The sequence below is a fragment of the Gossypium hirsutum genome, chromosome A04, assembly GCF_007990345.1.
Source record: "Gossypium hirsutum isolate 1008001.06 chromosome A04, Gossypium_hirsutum_v2.1, whole genome shotgun sequence".
Classification (NCBI taxonomy): domain Eukaryota; kingdom Viridiplantae; phylum Streptophyta; class Magnoliopsida; order Malvales; family Malvaceae; genus Gossypium; species Gossypium hirsutum.
In genome coordinates, this window is record NC_053427.1 from 81,540,539 (window position 1) to 81,546,414 (window position 5,876).

At 39.7% G+C, this 5,876-nt stretch overlaps 1 non-coding gene across 1 annotated transcript; it reads right to left on the reverse strand.

Moving 5' to 3' along the window:
* Window positions 1-380: 380 nt before the first annotated feature.
* LOC121228726 (small nucleolar RNA R71) lies at window positions 381-487 on the reverse strand. The gene has a single exon (XR_005926301.1). It is a non-coding gene; the product is annotated as a small nucleolar RNA R71 (small nucleolar RNA).
* Between the last annotated feature and the right edge of the window lie 5,389 nt (window positions 488-5,876).

Genomic DNA, 5,876 nt, shown 5'->3' on the forward strand with positions numbered 1-5,876 from the left:
CCGAAGAGAAATAAGGTGACGCCTACAATACATAGAGAAAGAGCGAGAGGGTGATATCCATACCACACCGGAGGAGATGGCTGATAATCAGAATAATTCGTTACCTCCTGTGGTTGCTGCAAATCCAGTAAATCAGGATCCTACTCCTCGTACTATGTATGATTATGCTAAACCTACTTTAACAAGAACTGAATCGAGTATAGTTAGACTTGCTGTTGCTACAAATAATTTTGAACTGAAACCTAACATGATTCAAATGATACAACAATTTGTTCAGTTTGATGGTTTGTAGGACGAGGATCCAAACACTCATTTAGCAAATTTTCTGGAATTTTGCGACACCTTTAAGATTAATGGTGTTTCTAACGATGCCATTTAGGAAATTGAGGAATGATATCTCTTCTTTTGTACAGATGGATCTAGAAACTCTTTATGATGCATGGGATAGATACAATGACTTATTAAGAAGGTGCCCTCACCATGGGTTACCTCTATGGCTGCAGGTTCAGACTTTTACAACAGTGTGAACCCCTCAACAAGGCAATTGATTGATGTAGCCGCCGGTGGAACTTTAAATAATAAAACACCTGAAGAGGCTTACGAATTTGTTGAAGAGATGTCGCTGAATAACTATCAGTGGAAAGTCATGAGAACGAAGCCAACAAAAGTAGCTGGTGTTTTTAGTCATGAGGTGTGATTTAAATGGAGGAGGAGTGCACAGCACAAACTATCCATCGTTCAACCCTAGCATTGAGGAGAAACAAGTCCACTATATGGGTAATAATTCTAGACCTCAAAATAACCTGTATAGTAACACGTATAATGTAGGTTGGAGGAACCATCCCAATTTCTCATGGGGTGGTCAAGGAAATCAAAGACCACAACATCCTCCAGGTTTTTAACAACCACCTTACCAACAAGAGAAGAAATCAAACCTTGAAGAGATGCTAACAAAATTCATCTCGGTGTCAGAAAATCATTTTCAGAATACCGAAACAGCGCTTAAGAATCAGCAAGCGTCAATTCAAGGGCTCGAAACTCAAATAGGGCAACTTACTAAGTTACTTTCTGAATGACCACAAGGTAGCATGCCTAGTAACACAGAAATTAACCCAAAGGAGCAACTCCATGCCATCACTGTGCATGACGAAGAAGGGTTAGTTGAATCTAAATTGGAAACGAGGCATGAGGATGTGGTAAGTAATGGTAAGGATAAGATGAATCATGGTACACAGGAGCCAGTAAGTAAAGAGTATAAACCTCGCGTGACCTACCCTAAGGCAATAAGGAAAGACCACATGGACGAGTAATTTGGTAAATTCCTTAAATTACTAAAAAAGTTGCATATCAACTTATCATTTATTAAAGCTCTTTCATAGATGCCAAATGCAATGAAATTTTTATAGGAGCTCTTGGCTAATAAACGAAAGTTAGATGATGCGTCACATGTGGAATTAAACGCAGTTTGCTCAACCATTTTAAAAAATAAGCTACCCAACAAGTTGAAAGATCCAGAGAGTTTTACGATTCCTTGCTTAATTGGTAGTTTAAATGTTAACAATGCTTTGGCTGATTTAGGGGCAAGTATTAATGTCATGCCTTATAAAATGTTTAAACAACTAGGTCTTGAGAAACCCAAACAAACTAGGATGAGCATTCAATTGGCAAATAAAACAATTAGATTTCCTAGGGGTATTATTGAAGACGTGCTTGTCAAAATTGATAAATTTATATTCCCAACTGATTTTGTTGTTCTAGACATGGAAGAAGATAGTGACGTGCCTTTAATTTTAGGATGGCCCTTTTTAGCAACTACTAGGACTATCATTGATATTGGCACATGAGAACTAATACTTCGTGTAGGAGATGATACGATTACTCTCCAAGCTCATGATTCGATTAAATTATCTAGTATGTAAGATGGCTATACAAGTTCTGTTGATATAAATAACATTATGGCTCAAACTTCTTTTCAGGAAACCCCTAGGGAGAACGTGATTGATAAACCATAATTTATACATATTTTTATCCCATGCTTAGCCCAATTATGGATGGTTTCTCCTTAGAATTGGTGAACTTGATGCTCTTAATCCTTTAATTTCATTATTTATACTTAGGTGAGCATAGGAGAATAAAAAGGGAGAGAAACGGGCCAAAAACAGAGAAAATAGACCCACGTGGGAAATCAACACGGCCTGGACTTCCTCACACAGGCATGTCACACAGCCGTGTCCCTTTGGTAAGATTAAACCATGACTTACATGGGTAGATCACATGCCCGTGCCCATTTAACAGCCTTAACCACGGCCTTAAGTAATCACACACGGGCATGTCACACGAGCGTGTCCCTGCCGAGCCCAAGTATAACCCTATTCAGAAAAGGCCAATTTTGAGGGCTCTTAGGCATTCTAAATCCTATTTAAACACCTAATGAGGCACTTAGGAAGGGGACATGGAGAGTAGAAAGTAAGGAATTACTTAAGGAAAGCCGATTGATCCATCTTAGAAGCCGGATTCATCATCAAGATTAAAGATCTCCCTTCAAGTTCCTTCAGGAGTTTTGGGTTTTCTTATGTTTTTTTTCTTTATGCTTTTGAGATGTTTTCTTTCATAAGTATGAACTAAACCCCCTCAATACCTAAGGGGAATGAAACCTAAGATGGATCTTGTTATTATTATCTGAATTGTATGATAAATATTTGACTTGTTCTTAATTATGTGTTCTTAATTCTTTTTTTTGATATTCCAGGATATTGATTCCAGTTAAGCTCTTATTTAGAGGCGGAATAGACCTTGTCTAAGAGTAAATTTGTCATAATTAAGCGGAGTTGATTGCACGCCTAGAGATAGGGTGATAAGATTTTGCTGGATTAGGGTGAAACCTAATAAGGGAATCCATATATCGAGTTAATACAATTCTAGAGTGTTAATTAGAAAGAGATTTCAATTATTCAACCTAGGGTTAGATGTTATTAGTCTCGAGAGAGATAATAATATAACTTAGTGATTTTTACGGATCAAGTCAAATGAATAAATCGTCTGATTTAGAGTCAAATAACAAGTGAAGTCTAGGTGGATTTTTCCTTAGGTATTGTCTTAATCAATCAAAATTTCCCAAAAGTATTTTCCCAAATTTTCTTTCTGTGCATTCTTAGTTAATATATAGTTTAGAGAACCAAACCTCTTAATTTTTAGGCTAGATAATAAAAAGGAAGTAAATACTAGTACTCGTAGTTCCTTTGGGTTCGACAATCCGGTCTTGCTGAACTATACTACTGTTCGATAGTTACACTTGCCTTAATCGTGATAATAACTTAGTATCAAGAATGATCCTTTCATAAATCTTTAAAACCTGTCACGAATATCACGTATTAGTGATGGAGACACATTCTAGTTTATATGACAAAAACAGAATGAGTCATGAAGAACGGAGACTACAAATCGATGAACTAGACGAATGGCGAACACATGTCAAGGAGAAACCAAAAGCACACGATGAATCAAAGCAACACCACGACAAGCGTAGGGATGAAACAACGTAATTTAAGGACAGGGACAAAGTATGGTTAGATGAAAAGGACCTTTGAATTGCTACTTTAGAGCACAATACAAATGGAGCAATTCCCTTCATGGCACTAAAAACCTTCCCACATGGTACAGTCGCGGTAAAACACACTGAATTCGAAACTTTCAAGGTAAATAATACCCGACTCAGACCTTATTTTGATAAAATTGATACCAGAGGTGAAGATTTTCAACTCCTCAATCCACCGTAATCACACGAAATTGAGGTAAGTCAAGCTTAGACTTTAAATAAGCGCTTTTCAGGAGGCATCCCGAGCACTAACCTCACTAAATAAATTTAGTTTATTTTTGTTTTCAATTTTTTTATATAATGACTGCATGTATTTTTAGCACACACAGCCTAGCACACGGGTGTGCTTTAGGCCGTGGGCTCCCTAGAGGTAGGAGACACAGGCGTGGCCATGGTCGTGCTAAAATAGGCCAAATATTTTTCCCAAGACAGGATGACCCACGGGCTGCAATAAATAGCCACGACCGTATGGAAACTTACACAAAGATTGAAACATTCAAACAAGTCAAGAGAACACGGAATGGTGGCACAGCCGTGCCCGAAAGCCGTGCGCCATCCTACTTACTAGACACTGGTGTGTTGGACCTACCACGGGCGTGGAATAAACTAAGGAATCACCACATGGCCGTACAATGCGACCGTGTGCCCACAGGCGTGTCTGAAGGTCGTGTGTGATACTGACTTAAAACATCAAACCATAAGCATAAGCCATGAACACGGGCGTGGGAGAAACAAACGAATGTGCACACGATCGTGCGACGTAGCTGTGCGCACCACACGGCCTGGGGACACGAGCGTGTCGAAGGGACCGTGTGCGACACTGACTACGATTTCATGAAAAACACAGGCTGAGAGCATACCATATAGGCGTGGGCCACGGCCGTGTGGCTTAAAATGGGGCTTACACAACCATGGCCCCTTTTATTTCCCCTAACCCTAATTTCTTCTTATTTCCCTTTTTCTCTTTTCCTTTCTTCTTTCCATTACTCCCCTATTTTTTTACCCCCATCCTCTTTCTCCATTTTTCTTTCTCCTTTCTTTCCTTTTCTATTCTTTCTTCCCCCTCTCCTTCCCTTTCCTCCTTTCTCTCTTCGTTTTCCCTTCTCTCTCCGACCACCAAACGCCGCCGCACCACTCCACCGACCCTACCACTCTCGGTTTTCTCTCTTGCACCTTTAACCTTTTTATACTATTTTACTCATTTATTTTGTTTTATTTGTTGACTATTATTACCTATATTTCTTTATCACTAGTCTATATTATTTTTATCTGACTGATTTATTACTACTAATACTTTACTGTCATTTGTGATTCTTGCTTAGTTTCAATTTTTGTTGATTTTCTGCTTAAGAACATTTTGGATATTTGCTATATGCTGCATAGTTTTTTTTTTCTTTTTTGGGTCATTTGCTTTGATTGAGTTAATTTGTATCTTGCTCATACATATTTAATACTCTAGTAGTTAGTTCTCCACTAGCCATTATGATTCTACTTCTCTTGTCTGCTTGATTATGTTGCATTTAGATGTTTGTTCTTATTCATTTGGTTACGATGTTGATGCGAGTCATGTGACTACTTTCGCAGATACCATGATGAACATTAGAGGCAAGAAAATTGTCGTCCCCTCCTCTAAAAAGCAAAAAAGAGCGGCATCCTTCTCGGGTCCCACCATTGAGATACGACATCCATTCCTCCAATTTCCACCAGGGCCTCAGGAGGAATTATTTCAGATCCTACGTGCCTGACCCCTTGGTGTGGGGTGTTACATCGATTGGGCCGCACTAGAATAGGTCCACCTAGCTGATTCAATTCGAGCACTCCTTACCATCGCTCCGTGGGACCGCTTTTTTGATATCATCAAGCCGACATATTTTGAGTTCACCTTGGAACTCGGTTTAACGTTCCAGTTACAGACAGTGATGGCAGAGTACGGCGACACAAGAACAGTTCAATTCCGCCTTGGCGGTCTAGTACGTCAGTTGAGTGTCCCAGAATTTAGAGCTGCCTTGGGACTCTATACTGACAAGTTTTTGGAGGCCGACCATTTCCCCTACCTCTACCGCCAAATCCATCATTCAGCTTCATCGTGTTGAATAGACCTCATGCTTGCTACATGCATTTATGATCCTAGCCGTTCAAAGGCATCGGCTTTAGCTCCAGCTCTGCGCTATCTCTACGCCCTTTTGGCACACACATTAACGGGGAGGAGAGAGAGCACTGGCGTCGTCAACACTCACGACACATACTTCCTGTGGAGCATGAGGCAAGGGCATATTTTTGA